This window comes from Carettochelys insculpta, chromosome 2 (assembly GCF_033958435.1).
Source record: "Carettochelys insculpta isolate YL-2023 chromosome 2, ASM3395843v1, whole genome shotgun sequence".
In the NCBI taxonomy this organism is placed as follows: Eukaryota; Metazoa; Chordata; order Testudines; family Carettochelyidae; genus Carettochelys; species Carettochelys insculpta.
This window is the reverse complement of record NC_134138.1, coordinates 117,549,114-117,569,567: the sequence shown is the minus strand read 5'-3', so window position 1 is coordinate 117,569,567 and position 20,454 is coordinate 117,549,114. Positions and strand designations below refer to the sequence as shown.

The following is a 20,454-nucleotide window of genomic DNA, read 5'->3' as shown; positions in this document are numbered from 1 at the left end:
ATTTTCCATGTTAAAATCATTTTAACCATAATTGTGCAAATTCTCACAAAGATCTGAATGTCAAGCTGAGTACATTTGGGGTTGTATATCATCACAAGTGTTAGATTGTGCTTGCCAAAACTGCACAACTGCCAAACCTGAACAACCCTTTTGTTATCTATAGGTACCCATGGCTGAACCTGAGTATATAATGTGGGGATTAGGTTTTTAAAAGTGACTGTGAGGGCAGGCATTTTAGACCCTTGTAGACAAATTTCAGGACCAGACATGTAACTGGAATTTAGTTATTAATTGTGTTAGTATGTGAAGCAGAATAGAACGCAGTTCATTGTCTTATTGCAGGGCTGGCTCTGGAATAGTGCTGGGTGAATTTTTGTGGCCAAAGAGTGAAGGCCAGAAAATGAAGGTTTCACTTAATCCAAAAGTTACCAGATAGTGTCAGCCAAAAGTAATAATTTCAGAACTTAAATACCATTCACAAAATGGCCAGAAGAGGTGTGCCTCCTTTATAATCTTGAGCTCAGTAGTGAGAGCACTCTCCTGGGCTATGGGAAAACTAGGTTTAACTGTCCTCTTCAACTAATGTGGAGCCCCGGTTTTAATTTAGGAAGAGAGTGCCGTGCTCCCTTGGCTGTGGGTTATTCTGGTGTGAGCATTTCTGAATCTTTTATGTTGAACCTATAGAGTAATCTGAAGTTTGTTTCCTCAGTCTCTCCTGTTTATGCTGTTCTACTGTGTGTAAGTACCAGAAAGGTAGCCGTGTTAGTCTGTATCTTCAAAAACAGCAAGAAGTCCTGTGGCACCTTAAAGACAAACAGAGATTTTGGAGCATAAGCTTTCGTGGGCAAAGACCCACTTTGTCATGCACTCATGCATCTGGCGAAGTGGGTCTTTGCCCACGAAAGCCTAAGCTCCAAAATATCTGTTAGTCTATAAGGTGCCACAGGACTTCTTGTTACTGTGTGTAAAATATTTGACTAGTCATAGGGCCAAAAACTGTGAGTGAGAGTGACTGTGTAGTCTTGTAGGGGGAAGACCCAAGCTTATGCCCTGTCTCCTGTTTGTTTAAGTACAGTGGAACTCCTTAAACAGGAGAGATTGAGATCCATTCACCTGAGTAACCCATAGCCCAATTGCTAGAACATGTTCTTGCAATGTGGGAGACCCAAGTTGAAATCCCCTGTCCTATATCAGGTAACAAGAGAGAGAACCCTGGTCTTGCACATCTCAGGTATATGCTCTAATCACTGTCTTAAAGGTTATAAAGGGAGGCTCTGGGGTAAGGTGTGGATGGAGCGGCTTTGTACTCTACCCCCTCTCCCCCCCCAGAGGGGCAGGGCCTTGAATAGAAGGCTCAGGGCTGAGACAGCCAGTCCTCAGCATCACCTGCTGTTGTGCTGGGCCGCTTTTCCCTGCCCTTAGAGCAGTGCAGAGCAGCACTCTGGCAGCAATTTGAAGGGCCCAGGGCTTCAGCCATTGTCCAATTTGTTGATTTACCATCTTTAAAATATCTAATTAAGTGCTGGTCAAACAAGCGTAGTTTTTGTTTGTTTTTCAGAATTGTCTGTGAACCCAGTAATTAGTTATTCTCTCTGCTGAGCTATGGAGGGCTTGCTGTACTAATGAATAGTAAAAAATAAGAAAAAATTGCTTTTGTCATTCATAGTAAATCTGCTGAGTTAAGAAGATGCCATTTGCATGTATTTCCTTTCCAGTAGAACAACTCTTTGAAAAAATAGGAGCAAGATTCAAAAAGCTTCTGTATGTCTTCTTGCATCCATCATTGGTGACACCATCAACATCATAATCAAAAAGCAGGGTGCCTTTAGTGACATGGGAAGGAATAGGTGAAGAATAACTGGAGTAGTTTACACTTGCTGTGATAAGACATTAGTGATTTCTTAAACTTTCTAAATGTCAAAGTGGTTAAGTACTGGAATAAATTGCCTTGGGAGTTAGTGAAATCTCCATCACTGGAGATTTTTAAGGGCCATTTTGGATAAACATCTGTCAGGAATGATTTAGATAATACTTAGTCCTGCCATAAGGGTAGGTACTGGACTAGTTGACCTCTCAAGGTCTCTTCCAATCATGTGATTCTATGTGTGGGGCCTGGAGTGCTTACTTATGGCACGGACTTTACACAGAGCTGATTCAGTTGGGGAATTCCTTAACTACAACAGGGTTAGAGTCTACAGTGTTCAGCAATCTAATGAAGTAAATCCAAATGTTCACATATCACAAAAACGTCGAACTATGCAATAGTTGTACCTTCCCCATCGTTAAGTGAAAAATTAGCATTGTATTTGTATTCATGATTGCTGCTCTGGTTTTAGAAGCTGATTCACTCTGTGAACACTCTCGAGGGCTTTTCCTAATATGTTAGTTTAAAATTGAACTGTTTTGCTGAGTGCTATGGAAGCCACTGTAATTACATTTAGTTTCCTGAACTTTGTGCACAGTGCAGAGGTATAGCTTCTAAGAACAAAAGTGCTTTGAGCAACAGAATTAATTATGAGATAGGCATATTAATGTGTCAGTGGTTGCAAATGCCAGTATACCCATAATTTGACCTGCTGCTATTAATGAAGAGGAGAAAAATCTAGCCAGCTTTTTGAGTGGGTGAACCAGATATGGCTTCTCCTGGATTAGACATGCCTAGGAAAAGTTATGTATGTAAAGCCTGAGTTATGCTTTGTCTACACTACACAGCTTTTAGAAACTGCCATGTCACTAAAATCAAGCAGTGTAAAAAACGGTTTGTCAATACTTTTGCTGACAAAATACTTCCACCTTTTAGGAACTGGGTTTGCATTGTGGACAGGAGGCCACTCCTGTCAACAAGCCATTTACACTGACACTTGATTCAGCAAAACCTTGTGTGGGAGTTAAACACCTGTGAATGTGACAAAAGTTTTGTTGCTCAATTGACAATGTAGACAAAGCCTTAAGTCTAAAGTGACTACGATACCCAATGGCAAATATGGGGACACCAACCTCTGGGGGTGGGGAAGGGACTCCTGGCGCATGTCAAGGCTCCTTGGTGATGGGGGCTGCTGCTCCAGAGTGAGGCACCAAGAATGGGGTCTCTGCAGCCTCCAGTGGGGAGGCACCAGGGATGAAGGGGATTGGAGGATGGGGGATCCTGAACCCCAGGTGAGGGGGTGTTCCACAGCCTCCCTGTGGGGAGGACAGGGGCAGGGAATGAAGGAGGTGCAGCCTCCCTGAGCTGTGGGAGCCCGGGGAGCAAGGCTGCAGACCTGTGGAGGGGCTCCCTATCAGAGGGAGCTCCCTTCCACAGGTGTAGGGCACCAGGGAACAAGGCAGCCACCCCATTGTGGAGTTCGTCGGCAGTGGGGGCTGCCAGCGTGGGGTGCCAGGGAATGGGGCAGCTGCGCCACAGAGGAGCTCAACTGCAGCAGGAGCTGCTGCCACAAGATGCAGAGGTGCAGGGGACAGGACAGCCATCCACTGAAGGAGCTCCCTGTCAGGAGAGGCTGCCACCCCACATCACAGGGTGACAGGGAACAGGAGCCCCCCAAAATATGAAACAATTTGCCTATTTTCTTAAAAAAAGTCAGGATGCCTTTGAGAAAGCTTAAATAAGGGACTGTCATGGTAAAACCAGGACAGATGGCCAGCCTACTTACGTCATAACTCAGCGAAGCGGGTAAATCTAAAAGCCAGGGAAGACTGTAAAGTTTAGATGGCAGTGTAGCTAAAAACTCCTGGACTATGTGTTTTCTACATTACAGCTATTACTGTCCCTACCATTGGTGGAGATTACATGTTCTGATTTTCCTTGTGTAGACAAGATCTCAGAAAGGAAAAATAAGGCTTGCTATACCGAAGCTTCCTGGTAACAAAAAGTATTTTAGAAGAAAATCCTGCTAATGATACCTGTAAGATAATCACAATAGGATACAATAGAGACATTTCATGAGATTATTAATCCATATCTTGTACAGCTGAGGTGTTGTCTCATAATGTGCCCAAGGTGTGTAAATATAATAGTTTAGTAAGACACAGCCTAATCCTGACTTTATATAAACCTGAAAAATCTCAACTATACACACAAATTAATTTACAAGAGCTTTATTTTATATTATTTTGTTTTTATAATAATAATAATAATAATAATAATTTTTAATTTTAGCTTTATTTTGATCTCTCTTTAGGGGTATATATTCTGAATCTAAATGTTCAGACTACTTCATGAGCTATTAAATTACCCAAGGTGAAGTTGAAAGAGAAAAATAAATAGTATGGGGTAAATTACGTTTCATGTTTACAGGACCAACATTGTAAGTGCCTGGGAATGTAAAGCTTTATTTGTAAGAGCTGTAGGCTTGTTATTGAATGATATTAGATTTGTATCTAATGTGTATAAATTTACGCCCTCATTCTGTACATATTGTTCTGGTACTTTGAGTCTTTATTGAAAGTTTCAGAAGATGACATAATAACGTCATGTTGAATTACTTCTGAGCTACAATATTAGGCTGGGCATCTTCTCAGTATATTTGCAAGTATATACTTCTCAGTATATACCCCTTCTCAGTATATTCGCAAGTACAGGTTATTTCAATGCTATGTGTAGCCAACATGACTCAAATCATAAGTTGATTTTAAAAAATCCCTTTAGCTCATCAAAACCATGAAGAAGTGGGGCTGTCCCACAAAAGCTCATCACCAAATAAATCATTTCTGATGCTTCGTTTTGTTGGAGTACAGACTAATACAGCTACCTCTCTGTTACTATCCTTTAGCTCATGTTGGTTTAGACATTAGCAGTTGTCATTATTGTGTCCACTCTTGTGCTTTGCATATTTTTTATCAATGCTGAGCTTTTTGTGTAGCATTTTAAGGTAATTGGTCAGCATATTTTATAATATACCTATAAAGATAGTCTACCAATTTTCAAAATATTTTCCTGAGTAAAATCTTACCCTTCTAACACCAAGGTATACACCATGGTATGTTATATAAAGTTCTGAATATTGCATAGGTAGAGCCTGATCCAAAATCCATTAAAGAATCCAATGGAAGTATTTCTGTTGTATTCCTAGAGCTTTGAATAAGGCCTGTACTTACTAATCTCAGTTTTCTGGGGTTTTGCATATGTCTTTTTCTGTGCCTCTTTACATAGTTACATATTTATACAGATTATGAAGTATCTTGCTGATTTTATTTATAATATACTAACAGTTGATCCCTTTCCTTTTCTTTTTATGGCTCTCAAACATCCTTCCTTGATCTTTAGACAGAGAACACAGACAGCCCCTTTCCAGATCTTTGTCTGTTTCAAAGTAATCCATTGTGGAACTTTAGTTCCTTCTCTTATTTAGAGATTTTTGAGTCTACTGGTGTATCAAGTTTTGAATGCATGTTTACTTTATTTGACAAGCAAATCGCATCCTACCTGTTTCCTTTGTGCCCCTTGGTTCAGCTTGTCTAATCAGGTTGACTAAGTGGGGCAAAGACCAAGCCAAAGGCAGGTGGGTGTGGCCATCTTAGTCTTCCATTGAACATCTGTTGTGGGGACAGACACAACAAGGTTGTTCCTACTGATTTACCTGAGTAGAGTTTGAGGCAACAGGTGCAGAGTTGTTTGATTCTTTTGTCCTGCACCTGCTTCACCTCAGGTAAGTGTAAACAGCTGTTGCAAGTAGAATAGCATTACCCTGTAGGTGGGCCTGGACTGCTCCCAAATATGTTGTTCTTTGTGCAGCTTCATTTTTAATAGCTGTTTTAGACCACAGTTCACAAAAGCAATCCATATTAGGCTGCAGAGGAAGTGGGGGGAGTGATAATGTCTTTTAGACTTTGAGTAGAAGTGGTGGTAAGATTTGTTTTGCAGGCTCATATCGGGGCTCAGTTTAAACCTAACATCAGTCTGGAAGATTACTAGATTTTATGCACGCCTTGGAGTAAACCAGAAAATATGTTGCATTTAAGTTTTCAAGCTAGACAAACAGATGGCATATTGCTTACATTATACAGCATTAATTTCTGTTTGTAATGTGAAGCAGCTGCATTTCAGTGAGTGGAAACAGGTAGAGAACAGAGAATTATAAACTTAACATTGATTTTTTGTTTAATGGGACTGTTATCACTGAACTGTGAGTACTGTCAATATTTTATTATGGAAAGAGATTTCTCTATATCTTCCTGTATGTAAATGAGCATTAACAGTAAACATGTGCAAAGGGGCAATTTAAGTAAACATATATATACACACACACTTCATTGTGGTATGCATACTAAGTATAGGAAATACCGTGGTAAGGTCAACACTGTGGGCTGGTAAATATTTACTTTTTTAAAAGTGCCCATTTTCTGTGACATTTTTAAAAAAAGGCTTATGTGCAAAGTATTTATAAAAAAAAAAAGTAGTTCTTTAGAACAGAGTTGAGTGCTGAGGGCAGATGTACCACAGCAGAACTCAGGTACAACAGTTTAAGGGTTTCTTTTTTATCATTAAATTAGTGGCATCAATATTGCAAATAACTAGAGTTTCCTCTGTCTGACTCCATGGAGTTTATAAGATTTAAACCATTGGTTCTTAAACTCTTCTGCTGATGATCCTTTTCACATAACAAGGCTCTGAGTGGTACTGCTCCTTATAAATTAAAACATTTTTTATATATTTAACTCCATTATAAATGTTGGATTCGTAGTGGGGTTTGTGGTGGAATTGACAGCTGGTGATCCTCTGAGGAGCCCAAACCCCCAGTTTGAGAACTCCTGTCTTAAAGAAAAGGGAGTTTGCAGTACTGTGTGAAATGAAGATTAGTATGGTTGCAGATTAATGAGAAAACAGATCAGATCATGAATCTGGGCAGCCAAACAACTTCACTGAAATTTGACAAGCAAATCATCAGAAATTAGAGTACACCCATCAAAACTTTGCCACTGTTGAAGGATGACTGGAATTTGTCAAAAATTATTTCAGATCTCAAAATATCCATGAGATGGACTTGATGGCTGAAAAGGCAGGTAAAGTTCCTATTCCCTTCATTGAAAACTCCTTCCAAGAACACAGAATATAGATCTGGGAAACTAATATGTAGCAAAAAGTATAGAGAGAGCTCTAAGACATCCAATCACAAACAACAACAAAAATCCCATTAAGTATAGCACTTTACTTTTTCATGTGTATATGACAGAGACAAAATTCTGAGGTGGCCGGGATAAAAATGAAAGAGGAGGAATTAAGAGGCTAAACTTTCCATTTGGCCATCTCTCCAGTTACTCAAATTAAAAAGGAGAGAGCTGTCTGAAGTTAAGTTTGATTTTATGAACATTGAAGGCAGGTGTGTTTTATACACAACTCAGATCGCATGCAGTCTCTGTAGAAAAGCTTCTCTACCCACCCCATACTCTGACTTTCATATACACGGTCACAGATGGTCCTCCATTTGGTCAGAGAGACAGTAAAATATTAACCACAGATGATAAATGTATATGTCTGAAGAGACCTAAATGATTCCATAAACTTCAGCAAATGAAGATTAACATTTTTAAAAAGTTCAGATTGCTCTCTTGGCAAGTTCCAGTGTACCAACCGGGAAGACTGGAGTTTTGTTCATACCCACAGAGTAGATAGGTCACAGACAGTAGAAATGTAGGCTTTCTGTACCCCACTTTACTCTCATGTCTCATTCTTGATGTAGAAGAGTCAGAGGGGAAGATAGATCAGTTCCCATGCCCCTCACTTCTTATTGTCTCTGCTAAAACGGAGGCACCTTCACCTAGTGTCAATGGAGCTATGTTGATTTACAGTACTTTGTGCCCAGGTTCCTAGTTAGTGCATGTTGTGTTGGTGGATTTTGAGAAAGGAACTCTAGCTGGTTATAATGGGAATGCTTGACTGAGATCACCGGGTAGATTCACATGGACAGATGGATAGTCTTCTGAAGGTGACTTTTGGTTACTCGTCACCTTGCTGAATGTGAAATGACAACATAAAGATCTAAGATTGTGGTTTAGAAGGGGGTGTAGAATATGGGGAGGGGAGTTTGAGTGAAGAAGTATATTGTGACCTGGGGCAGGAGATTGGCATTGGGATTCAGGGTCTATGTGGGGGTATAGATGCAGGAGAGGATTCATACAAGGAGGAGAGAGTGAGGGTATGGGAGGGGTGGCAGGGATTTGGATTGTGACCCATAAGGGGGTTGGGATGCAGGGTATAGGAGGAGGTTGTGACCTAGGGCATGGGTGAGGGGTGTTGGGGTTTGGTGTTCGGCCTGAGGTAGGAGATTGGAGAGCAGGGTCTGGTGGGGTATGGGTGTACGAGCAGGGGCAAAGAGAGTTTGGGTTTTGACCTGGGTCAGGTTGCAGGTTGGGAGGAGGAAAGAGATGGAGTCCCAGATGCTCTTACCTTAGGTGGCTCCCAGCCAGCTGCTCAGCTTGTCCCTTACACAGGCTCTCTTCCTTCTGCATCCCTGCATGCTGGTCAAAGCATCTGTCTGCGGAGGCCATGTTCTCTGTGTTCACAGGGTGCTCTTTGTGTGGGGTAGGTCTCCCAGCCTCTGCCTGTGCCACAGGTGCAGCCCACTCAGCTCCCATTGGCTGGTTGCTGGCCAGTGGGAGCTGTGAGATTGTGCTGGGGGTCGGGACAGCACATGAAGCGTGCCCTTGTGGCGCTAAGCACACAGAGACCACGTGGCCCCTGCAGCCAGATGCTTTGAGCGGTGTGTAGAGGCAGGGCAGGCAGGGAGCCTCCCTGAAGCTCCTGCAGCCAGGATCCAGACCACAGGCTGTATTTTGCCTACCCCTAATTTAGAATGTACCTATAGTGGTAGCACATGGTTTTTCAGTCATTTTCCCATATAAAACAGAAGAGCATTGAATTTTGAAACTAATGAGAAACTTCAGCTAGATGTGTAGAGATGAATATGCAGCCACTCTGGTTTCAGTTTTCTAGATCTTTTTCCTCCATAATCTTCTGCTCTTGCTTAATTGATATCTTCTCAGACAGCACCTCTGAAACCTCCTTGTTTTCAGTGGGTCTGACTGATTGGACCTGTTTTGTCGTCAACAGAATTGTTTTTCAGAAGGAAAAAAAATTCAAGTCTTTGTCTACCTTGCTGCAGGACCAGCAGAAGTAAAAAGCCACATCTTCACAGATGTTTCTCTAACAATGTTACATATATGCAGTGTGTTCCTTGTAGTCATGAGAAAGCAAGTTTTTAATCTATGTATTTCAAAATTTTTATAAAGAAATAGCATAAGATCAGTTTCTTTGAGTGATTGCTCATGTCCATTCCAAGTTGGGTGTGCATGGGCACATGCCCAGTCACTGGAAGCTTTTTGCCCTAAACATAAGGCATATGGTTGGTGCCGTGCCCCTTGGAGTGACACAGATATAGCGGCCAATATATGCACCGCCCAACACCGCCCCCCCCCAGCTCAGTTCCTTCTTGCCGCACTGCCAGTCGTTGGAGCTCTCGTTTCTCTTCTTCCATTAAGTAGCTAGTAGCCCTTTTGTATTGTAAATAGTTCTCAAAGTAGTGTAAATAGTTTTAGAGTTTATCCGTTAGTCTTAGTGTCTTTGCTGGTAGCCAATGCAAGCTGTCTGTTCCCCTTGGCACTGGGGAATGCTTGGCTCCCCAGGCTTTAAGACTTGTTTGAAGTATGGCAGACGTATGCCCAAGAGTGACTCTATTCTGTTTGTCTGATTTGCTTGGGGGAAGGTCACTTGTGTGACCACGGCTCAATTTGTAAGGCCTTTAGGCCCAGAACTTTAAAAGATAGGCTCAACGCCTTAAAGTCCTGTTAATGGAGGAAGCTCTTAAACCTCAGGAGTCTCCAACAGGAACAGAGAGTGGAGCCTCCTCGGTGCAAAGTGCACTGGCGCCATCTACCACAGTGCCATCCAAGGACTCTCCCCACCAGGAGCAGGCACAGGCACTGTCGCCATCTGGGTGCCATAGGAGTCAATCTCCGGTGCCGAAGAAGAGGAGGAGGCGGCATGAGAGGCATAGGTAGCCAACATCCAAGTGTAGCAGCTAGAAGTTCAAGGCTCCGGCGCCTCCGGTCAAAGGACCGGAGACGTGCACGTTGCGGGCAGTGTGGAGCCGGAGCCTGCAGGTGCTGAACTTGCCCTCGACACTATAGGCATTTCGAGTGGCACAAGGCCTCCTTCAAATGACGGTGTCTGGTTCCTCCGCATTGGTAGAGGACCGGCACCATAGCATCTAGGCTGAGCAGTCAGGCCTTTGGACTTTACACCAGCACCAACCCCCACACTCACGTCACCGCTGCCACCAACATTGTTAGGTGCTGAGTGCTCTGGTGCCGACCCATCAGGGAGAGACTGTGGACCATTTCCAGGGACCCTCTGCTCCAGCACCAGCACAGTCACCAGTGCACTTGACATTGTCACCAATCCCAGTGACCCCCCTGTGGTCATCCTCTTCCAATCGGTGTTGGAGTCAAACTCATTATACTCAAGCTCCAAGCACAGTGGAAGCGCAAGAAGATCATGCCGTTGCTGTTGCAGGCACCGTAGTCATTATTCAGACAATACAGGTTAGCCACTGGCTTCATAGCTGACTCATCAGTGGCCCTTCTGGACCTCGTGGGCATTTCATGAGGCACAGGCCCAGAGCCTGGGCATAACATCAGTGATGCCAGGAGCCCCAGTGAGCCCATGCTTGGCACTATCGGCATAGCTGGGTGACCCACTGCTGGAGCATCGAGCACCATAAAACCACTGGCGTCGATCTCATCGGCACCGTCGCAGTGGGCCTGGACCCCAGTGGCACTGCAGCAGTCAGGCATTGTGCCTCTGTTGCCAATGGGGCAGGCACCAGTGCCGACCCAGGTACTGTGTGCAGTACCAGCACCGTTGGCACCTCCTGTTGATGGTTTTTCAGGTCAGCCCGTACCAGTACCTGTTCCACCCTCAGTGCCTCCCGGTTTCCCTGTAGTTTCCCTGGTGGGCCAGTTCATGGAACAGGTCCCTGCTGCCCTTCCCCTCCAGATGGAGATGCAAGGCTTATCTTCTTCTTCCTCCTCGGATGAGGCGGTGGTGGGCTCATCGGCCGCACTGGTGCTGGAAGATGGTAGGGAGTTTGAGCAGCTACTCAGGAGAGTGGTCCAAAACTTGGGAGTGCAAGCAGAGGAGATCCAGGATGAGATGGACCCTGTTACGGACATTTTGTCCTCTGCGGGGCCCACTAGGGTGGCTCTGCCCATAATCAAAACAATTGCCACTATGGCTAAAACAGCTTGGCAGACTCCTGCTACCGCCCTTCCTGCAGCCCATAGGAATGAGAGATGGTACTTCGTTCCATCCCAGGGCAATGAACATCTCTTTACCCACCTGCCTCCCAACTGCTGGTAGTGGGCTTTGCAAACCACGGAGCATGCCAAGGGTTCCAGGGTCCCTCCCCAAAAAATAGAGATGCTAAGTGCTTGGACCTCTCTGGGTGGAAGGTTTACTCCACTGGTGGGTTACAACTGAGGATTGCTAACCAGCCGGCACTGGTTAGCAGGTATGGATACAACACAGTCAGTGCCCTGTATAGATTCTCTGAACTGGTACCACCTGAAGCCAAGCAGGACTTCACAGTGATGGTGGAGGAGAACAAACTGGTCTCAAGGGCAACCCTGCAGGTGGCACTGGATGTCACAGACACTGCTGTGAGATTTATGACTTGCAGAGTGGTGACGCGCAGTGGGGCATGGTTGCAGGTTTCGGGCCCGCCATGAGGTGCAGCAAACAAGCCTGGACCTCGCCTTTGATGTCCCTACCCTGTTCCCAGACAAGATAGATACGAGACTGCATAGCCTGTAAGACTGCAGGACCACCCTGAGCTCCTTGGGCCTTCATACATCTGCCAACCACCACAGACATTTCAACCCCCATCCACAGCAAGGACAGTTTCTGCAGCTGCAAATGTATGGTACTAGAAGGTGGAACTGGGTGGGCAGGTGCTGTTCAGGCCAACAACCTCAGGACCACCTGAAGGGGCCACAGGGACCCAAGCCACAGTTTTGGTAGCATGGCTGGGAGAGTCGAGTCTTTCGCTTCCTCTCCGGCATCCCCACTTTTTTCATTCCTCCTGTCCCCCTTCTACTATACACGGTGCAGCATCACCGCAGACCAGTGGGTCAGGCGTATGGTAGAGAAGGGATATGCCATCCAGTTTTCTTCATACCCTTCTTCCCAGCACTCTTCCCTTTCCCTCTTGAGGGACCCCTTTCACAAGATCCTCTTATGGCACGAATTGCAATCCTTCCTGGGTTCTGGGGCCATAGAAGAAGTTCCTCCCAGGTTCAGGGGACGAGGGTTTTATTCCCGGTATTTCCTAATTCTGAAATCAAAGGAGGGCTTGAGACCCATCCTAGACTTAAGAGATCTCAATGAGTTTGTGAAAAAGACAAAATTTCATATGATATCCCTGGGTCTCATGCTCCCAATGCTGGAGCGGGGAGTTGGTTCGTGACTCTCGTCTTACTGGACTTACGTTTTCGTATTTCAATTTATCCTCCTGACAGGAGGTTTCTCAGGTTCACGGCAGATGGAAACCATTATCAGTTCACAGTGCTGCCTTTCTGTCTGCAGCCCCAAGGGTCTTCACCAAATGCATGGCAGTAGAAGCAGCACAGCTATGCAAGCAAGGGGTACAGCTGTTCCTGTGCCTGGACAACTAGCTAGTCAAGCATCATTCCAGGGAGCAGGTGGTTCAGCATGTATAGTTGATCCATCAAACCTTTGTAAGCCTCAGTCTCTTGATCAATGAGGCAAAGTCAGTGTTGGTCCCATCTCAATCAATAGAGTTTGTAGGAGTATGACTGGATGCCAGGTGTGTCAGGGTGTTCCTGCTGGAAGGCAGGGTCAGGTCCATGGGGGCCATCATGCGAGACATCCTGGCAGTTCCCACCACGATGGCCAGGAGCTGCCTGCGGTTGCTGGTCACATGGCAGCGAGCACCTTCGTGGTACAGCACACCAGGTTAAGGATGCGCCCTCTACAGCTATGGCTTGCATCAGTGTATCGCCCTATAAGAGACAGTTTAGACTTAGTGGTTACGGTGCCGACACAAACTTTGTCAAACCTGCACTGGTAGTTAGATGGAGAGGCCGTCCTCACAGGAGTACCCTGTGCCCCTCAGCAACCCACGCTTTCCCTAGTAACGGACGCATCGGACTGTGGGTGGGGAGCACACCTAGATCAGCTGTGAACCCAGGCTTTTTGGACTATGTCGGACCTTTGGCTGCACGTAATTGTGAGGGAGCTCAGGGCCATCAGACTAGCATGTGTTGCTTTCAAGGCCAGTTTGGCAGGACATTGTGTGTCAGTCAGTACAGACAACACGACAGCAATGTATTATGTCAACAAAGAGGGGGGTGCGCGCTCCTCTCCTCTGTGTCACGAGGCCATGATGCTCTGGGACTTCTGCATACAACACAGCATCTTGCTGCAGGCCCTTTATCTGCCAGGTGTGCACAGTTCACTGGCAGACCAACTCAGCAGGCCCTTTACGGATTATGAGTGGTCCCTCGATCCAGAGGTCGCTCATTCTGTTTTCTGGAAGTGGTGGTATCCCAGGTGTACCTGCTCGCCTCCCGCCTCAATGCAAAATGCGGGACATTTTGCTCCTACCCAAATCAGAGTCCAGGGTCCTGGGCAGACGCCTCCATTTTCTCCTGGTCAGGCAGGCTGATGTATGCATTCTCTCCAATCCTGCTAGTTGATAGGGGATTCACGATTCGCTCAGAATGGCCTTGATCATCTTGGTAGCACCAGCATGGGCCCGTCAGCACTGATACTCCACCCTTCTGCATCTTTCAATCCACAAGCTACTGACATTGCCAATCCAGCCACGCCTGCTGATGCAGCAAGAGGGGAGACCGTAACATTGCAACCTCCGGTCACTGCACCTCACAGCATGGATACTCCGTGGCTGAGAGATGGGGAGCTCGCCTGTTCAGGTCCTGTAAAGGAAGTATTGTTAAATAGTAGAAAACCTTCCACAGTGGTGACTTATCTGGCTAAGTGGAAAAGGTTTTTGGTGTGGGTGTCTCACAGCAGGCTATCTCCCTCACAACCTCCCATCCCACTGGTTTTAAATTACCTGTGGGGTCTGGTACAGGAGGGCTTATCCATCTCCTCAGTTAGGGTGCATTTAGCTGCTATCTCAGCCTTCCACCCACATCATGGAACATCTTCTGTGTGCTCAGACCCTGTAGTCAAAAGGTTTTTGAAAGGTTTAGAAAGAATCAAGCCCCAGGTTTGGGCACCACTGCCTGCATGGGATCTCAATATTGTGTGAGCCAAGATTATGGGAGCCCCCTTTGAATCCCGGCTCCCTGTTGTTTTTGAGTTACAAAGCAGCATTTTTGGTGACTATCACCTCAGCCAGGAGGGTATCTGAATTGAGGGCATTTTCAGTGGACCCCTTGTACACAGTGTTTCACAAGGATAAGGTTAGGCTGAGACCTCATCCCACGTATTTACCTAAGGTGGTCTCTGCATTTCATGTTAACCAAGACATTTACCTACCAGTATTTTACCCAAAGCCCCATGCCTCCCTAACGGAGCAATGTTTGCAGACCTTGGACATTAGAAGGGCACTGGCCTTCTAAATGAATAGGACTAGGCCCTTTAGAAGAAATCAGCAACTCTTTGTGGCAGTTGCTGATAGGATGAAGGGACTTCCAGCATCCTCCGAGCAGATTTCCTTCCGCATAGTAATGTGCGTTGAGAAGTGTTTCAAAGTTGCGGGGGTTTCTGCTGCACTGGTTAGGGCACTCCCCATGAGAGCACAGGCATCCTCTGTGGCGTACTTGGCACAAGTGCCTATCCAGGACATCTGTAGGGCAGCCTAGTCCTCAATTCATATGTTTGCAGCACATTGGGCTTTGATGCAGCATGCACAGGAAGACACTGAAGTGGACAGGGTAGCCCTTCAGTCCATTTGGGGCTCCCACCCCACCTCCTAGTCATTGATTTGTATTCATCCAACTTGGAATGCACATGAGCAATCTCTTGAAGAAGAAAAGACATTTACCTGTTCTGTAACTGGTGTTCTTCGTGATGTGTCGCTCATGTCCATTCCAAAACCCTCCCGCCTTCCCCACTGTCGGAGTAGCCAGCAAGAAGGACCTGAGGTGGCGGGGGGGACGTCTGGCAGTGCATGTATGGGTCACCATATCGGTGCCACTCCTGGGGCACCACACCGACCCTATGGCTACTGGCTAGGGCAAAAAGCTTCTGGCGACTGGGTGTGCACCTGCATGCACCCAACTTGGAATGGACATGAGCAACGCATCTCGAAGAACGGGTAACTGTCTTTCTTCTTACATCCAGTTTAGTGTTTTTTAAGTTGAGCACTTGAAGGCACAATAAGCATGTAATGCCATTAACAAAATAATATGCATATTTAAGTGGAGGTAAAAAAGCTGTGGTTTAATGCCGTGGTAGAGTTTCATAGTACTATGTACTTCAATATTTCCTTTTTAAACATCTGCTCTTACTAAAAGTGTATTTTTGAACACCTGCAGAGCACAGCCATTTCCCACTTCCTTTCCATATAAAGGACACGTGCTTGCAAATGGTTCAGGATCCTGCATGTGCCTAGGGAGAAGAGGAAAGCACACTTTGTTTTTTTATCTTTTGTGAGCAGTGCTGCTACAAGGAGTGCACTGTGCAAAGTTCCCTGTGCAAATGTGAAGCCTCCTTGAGAGACACATGCAGGGAGTATCATGAAGGCTTAGTTTCTAAAACATACCATTTGTAGGTGTAAGCTTCTCTAAACCTTGACAACATTAAAGCTGAGGATACTGAACAGTTTCTAAGCCAACAGTGTATTTGTTGTTTGCAATATACTGAAGTTCTTCTTCCAGTGGTCCCTGTGGCTGCTCCACTCGGGGCTTGCTGTGCCCCAGCACTGCTGCTCAGACTGTCCTTCAGAGCAGTGTTCCTTGCGCCATGCATGTGCTCGGAGCGCCTTGTGCTCCGGCTGCTCTGGGGAGCGCACGTGCAGTGTGAGCCCTGTCAGTTTCTTTTCAACAATCCCTGACTGAAGACGGACTTGAAGGCAACTCCTTTCTCTGAGAGAAAAAGGCAGAAATTTGCTATTAATTTTAGTCTTTTACCTCATGAATTTAATTATACTATCCTTTTAACGCTACTACAGGGAAAAAAAGTAGGAGCTGCCATAGAGGTAGCTTTTTTGCCCCCCTTTTTAACATGCTAGACTCCCCCAGCTTTAAAAAGCGTGACTCACGTAGAGCAGGGCAGCCACGTGGTCCTTATACCATACTTTTGCACAGCACTACACTTTATAAAATGGGCCAATACCTGCCACAGCTCCAGCAGATTCAGTCCTTCCTTCCTCCACATAAAAGACTCCAATACCCGCCTCCATCAAACAGGTACTGCTATAGAGTCACCTGAGTAGAACACCCACAGGAACCACTCAAAGAAGTACCAACAGCAGTAGTGATGGTTCTTTGGGATGTGTCCCTGTGGTGCTCCACTACCCTCCTGTCCTGTCCTCTCCTCTGCTTGGAGGCTACAGAAACTTTGGGTAGAAAAGGAATAAAAGGGGCTCGTGCTGCACACGCGCTCCACAATGCAGACAGAGCACGAGGCGCTCGGCACACATGCGCAGCGTGAAGAATACTGCTCTGGAAGAATCTCCGATCTGCAGCCCTGGAACACAACAAGACATGAGTGGAGCATCCACAGGCACACAACCCAAAGAACCCTTGTTACTGTACTGGGAGAGGAACTTCCTCTTCTTTGAGATAAAGAGATTCTGTATATCATAAGGATATGTTTGGAATAACTTGATGATTGAGACAATTCAAGTGACAACATTTTTCACCTGGTTGATTTATGGGTTGTCAATATTGAATTAAGGTGCTATATATTTCAGAGTATTACAATGTTGTTCATAGTTATTGGCCCTGATGTTTTTTCTGAGACCAGCAATAGTTTCTATTGTAGAGAACTCAACTAATGAAGCATTGCCCTTGTATCATCTTCTGAACCTTGATTTTACCAGTATGGAACTTTCACTGTACGACCATGGTCCTATATTGTTATAGATTTTGTTACTTTAAGTATTGGTAACTTGTATCTCACAGTGGCTGTGTCTACACTTGCATTCCTCTTTCAAAAGATGTATGCAAATGAGGAAAATTGAAAATGCAAATGAGGTGCAGAGTTGCATAGCTGGCACCTCATTTGAATATTCTTATTTCAAAAGAGCTTCTTTCGAAAGAAGAAAAACAGTGTAGACGCTGCTCTCTTGAAAGTAAACCCCATCTTTGAAAGAATCCTTCTTCTTCAAAAGAGGAATGCAAGTGTGGACAGAGCCTGTGTGTATTTTAAGATACAGGAGCATTTTCAGTATGATGTACATGGGAGGGAGGGGATGTATATAAGCACTATGTGCTTGTCTGCAGATAAGAAAGAAAACAGTTGAGATGCTTCTTCAGGATTTTTCTAAATGGCTGATGAATGTGTTGAAAGGAATTGCATCTTGCACAGTTGCCTATTTACCTTACCTGTTCCTCTTTATTAGTCTGTGGCTGCTTACCTTATTTAGAAACCAAAACACTAAAATTGAAATTTTTTGAACTCAGGTTTAGTGAGAGCTCCTTACTTTTGATGTTAAAGCTCTTCTGAAGACATTAACCTCTGAATGATACATCTTTTCATCTTTCCCAAGTGTTTATAGTTGATGGCATCACAAAGAAATACAGCTCAGAGGCTGGTTTTGGACAGGAGAAACCAAAATTGGTAATAGTACATACAGTATTTCAATATGCAATGCTTCTGTTCAAGATCCACTCTCTCTAACAAAATACATTTTTAGACAGCTAGTTTTTGCTAGTATTCTTTATCCACCTTTAGTGTGCAGGTTTTGTGGCATCTTGTGGACTAGTGTGACATTTTTCAGTTCATGTTTATCTCATTTTATTAGAAGCATTTGCCAGGGCTATGAGTCCAGTTTTAATTTCACTATAAAGTTGAGAAGAAAAAAAAAGTCTTTAGAATGATTGATTTCATGGAGGTGGGGGGTCATATTTCTAAATAGTACCACAAATTTATAAGTAAAATAAAAATATAGAATGTTTTGATTGCAATAGGAATTGGAGATTTTAGGAATGATGCAGTAGGCATTTAGAGAAGATAGGTAATATCAGGGAACTGTAAATTATTAGGAAGCCCTTTAATGGCACATAGTAATCATTTTGGTTTCTTACAATAGAAATTTGGCTTCAGTTTTAATTCTGCAGAGACTAATACCTCTGTATAATATGGTTCTCAAACAGTGGGTTGGGACCCCAAAGAGAATCTTGACACCCGCCCCCCCCGCCCTTTCGAATGGGATCACCACAGTTGGCTTAGAATTGCTGGAACCTGGGGCTGAAGCCTACTGCGCAGTGGAGTTCAGGTTTCAGGCTCCATGCCTGAGGCTAAAACCTTTGAGCTTCAGCTTTGGTCTCCTACCCAGAGCAGTGAAGCTCAGGAATTGGCCCCTACACCTTGGTCAGAGAGCTCTGGCTTCAATCCCCCATCCTGGAGTCATGAAGTAATTTTGTTGTCATAAAGGCATCACAGTACAATGAAGTTGATTACCCTGATGTAGACTAAATGTTCTTGTAAAAATATATTGCCTTAAACATGGATTTAACTATATTGTATGTAACTGCGTTTTGGAGAAATTGCTTTGTTTTCAACTTACCTTATTCTTTATGGGTATTGGGTAGCATAATTGATCTTTGGAAAAAGAATCTTAGTAGACGTGTTGTGAGCTCTCAGAAATGTTTTTATTGGCAGCCTCAATGAAACATTTCCATAAGTAACTTCTGTTAACATCTGTAAGGACTTGCAGAGGGAGTTTTTGTCTTTCTTCACAAATTAAAAACAAACAAAATCATCTTGATTTCTGGATATAATGTAATTTTTTACAGACATGTTCCCCTATGGAACTGGGCACAGAAATAGTACTTCTTTTTATTGGGAATCTGCTCCTGTTTAAGACATGCTCTGCTTTTTGTTTACTTTTGTCACATCTGGAGGTAGGTCAATTGGTTCTATTTTTCAGGTAAAATTTGCAAAAGTAGCAAACAGACATAGATATTTTGAAATGTTACCCATCCCCATTTTCCTTCCCCTCTTCAAAGTAGGCTAGTTTGTAGCACTTTCTTCTGTTATTCTTCGTGTATTGCAGTCAAACAGTTTCACAGTTTTCTGCTTTCATACTTACAATCAGTGGTTCCTGTGGTGTCCTTCCCTAGGACTCTTCATTTTCAGGCAAATTTCTCTTTCCCATTCCCAGCAAATTCCATCCTAATTTCTGTATGTCAGGGAGCACTTAGAGCAAGTTCGAGGACTTCTTTAGTTTAGAAGCAGGTTTCCAGTCACTTGCCCCATGAGTGGGAGGGGAAGGGGTGGGGCATGTGTGGAGGAGGGACATGTGGCTCATGTCCCCCCACCCTTCTCTCCTCCCCACCGAAGAATCCCTGCATTGGTTGTCTCTGCCTCAGTCCCTGGAAATATCATGGGGCAGGTCCTCAAGGAATCCATTTTGAAACACTTGGAGAAGAGGAAGGTGATCAGGAACAGTCAGTATGGTTTCACCAAGGGCAAGTCATGCCTGACCAGCCTAATTGCCTTCTGTGATGAGATAACTGGCTCTGCTCCTACAAGGAAAGTGGTGGATGTGTGATATAACTTGACATACATAAAGCTCGTGATATGATCTCCCAAGGTATTCTTTCCAGGAATTTAAAGGAGTAAGGCTTGGATAAATAATGTAAGGTAGGGGCTAGATAAAGTTGGCTAGATTGCAGGGCTCAAAAGCTAATGATCAACAGCTCAATGTCTAGTTGGCAGCATATATCAAGCAGAGTGCCCTAGGGTCAGTCCTAAGGCCAGTTTTGTTCAGCATCTTCATTAATAAGTTGGGATTGGTCCCAGTAGTGTTTGTATTCTGGAAGGATTTAGGAGGAGGCTCAAGTAGCTTTTGCTACATAAGCTAATATGTGTGACAAGGTCCATGTAAGTCCTGGGCTCAGTCCTCTGTTGAGGTCACGGTCCCACAGCATGGGGCTTGGTTGCCCTTGCCAAGTGTCTGGGCTTTAGTGCCAAGTCCCAAAGTGCAGCAGGTAAGAGCCCTGCTTGGTTTGAGCAGGCTCAGTCCTCATTTCCCTTAGCCTCTGGCTGGTCCCTCAGGTTACCTGTGGTAGCCACTCCCTGCCTCCGCTGTCTCTGGGGCAAATATCCAATGTCTGAACCAATCTCTCACGCCCTCCTTGCTTGTCTGACTCTCCAACCTCCTCCTGCACACTCTCCCCACCACCCTCCTGGGGAAAGATTTTTAAAGGCCGCTTTAAGTGGGACCAGTTGGCCCCAATTAATTTAAGGCAGCCTCTTCCCCACCTGCTACCACTGTGGCAGGGCTGTGTTGAGCTGTGTTT

At 44.8% G+C, this 20,454-nt stretch overlaps 1 protein-coding gene across 4 annotated transcripts in view; it reads left to right on the top strand.

Moving 5' to 3' along the window:
- The window catches only part of CDKAL1 (CDKAL1 threonylcarbamoyladenosine tRNA methylthiotransferase), a 665,249-nt gene that overhangs the window by 325,082 nt on the left and 319,713 nt on the right, over positions 1–20,454 (top strand). The gene's annotated exons all lie outside the window — the stretch shown is intronic.